This window comes from Arachis ipaensis, chromosome B7, assembly GCF_059453495.1.
Source record: "Arachis ipaensis isolate K30076 ecotype BB chromosome B7, ASM5945349v1, whole genome shotgun sequence".
Classification (NCBI taxonomy): domain Eukaryota; kingdom Viridiplantae; phylum Streptophyta; class Magnoliopsida; order Fabales; family Fabaceae; genus Arachis; species Arachis ipaensis.
In genome coordinates this window covers 22,127,047-22,127,977 of record NC_142442.1, presented here as the reverse complement: position 1 = coordinate 22,127,977, position 931 = coordinate 22,127,047, and the positions used below count along the sequence as shown (strand labels likewise).

Below are 931 nucleotides of genomic sequence, written 5' to 3'. Positions count from 1 at the left end.
TTCTGTGCCCTCTTCTTTGTCATATGAGCAGGAGCAAGGACAAGAATATTCTTGTTGAAGCAGATCCAGAACCTGAAAGGACTCTGAAGAGAAAATTAAGAGAAGCTAAATTACAACAATCTAGAGATAACCTTTCAGAAATTTTCGAACAGGAAGAGGAGATGGCAGCCGAAAATAATAATAATGCAAGGAGGATGCTTGGTGACTTTACTGCACCTAATTCCAATTTACATGGAAGAAGCATCTCCATTCCTGCCATTGGAGCAAACAACTTTGAGCTGAAACCTCAATTAGTTTCTCTGATGCAGCAGAACTGCAAGTTTCATGGACTTCCATCTGAAGATCCTTTTCAGTTCTTAACTGAATTCTTGCAGATATGTGATACTGTTAAGACTAATGGAGTAGATCCTAAAGTCTACAGGCTCATGCTTTTCCCTTTTGCTGTAAGAGACAGAGCTAGAATATGGTTGGACTCTCAATCTAAAGATAGCCTGAACTCTTGGGATAAGCTGGTCAAGGCTTTCTTAGCCAAGTTCTTTCCTCCTCAAAAGCTGAGCAAGCTTAGAGTGGATGTTCAAACCTTCAGACAGAAAGAAGGTGAATCCCTCTATGAAGCTTGGGAGAGATACAAAGGACTGACCAAAAAGTGTCCTTCTGACATGCTTTCAGAATGGACCATCCTGGATATATTCTATGATGGTTTATCTGAGTTATCAAAGATGTCATTGGATACTTCTGCAGGTGGATCCATTCACCTAAAGAAAATGCCTGCAGAAGCTCAAGAACTCATTGACATGGTTGCTAATAACCAGTTCATGTATACTTCTGAGAGGAATCCTGTGAATAATGGGACGCCTATGAAGAAGGGAGTTCTTGAGGTTGATACTCTGAATGCCATATTGGCTAAGAACAAAATATTGACTCAGCAAGT

At 40.3% G+C, this 931-nt stretch overlaps 1 non-coding gene across 1 annotated transcript; it reads right to left on the bottom strand.

The window, feature by feature from the left end:
* Positions 1-557: 557 nt before the first annotated feature.
* Positions 558-665, bottom strand: LOC148550565 (small nucleolar RNA R71). Its single transcript, XR_015892688.1, has one exon. It is a non-coding gene; the product is annotated as a small nucleolar RNA R71 (small nucleolar RNA).
* Between the last annotated feature and the right edge of the window lie 266 nt (positions 666-931).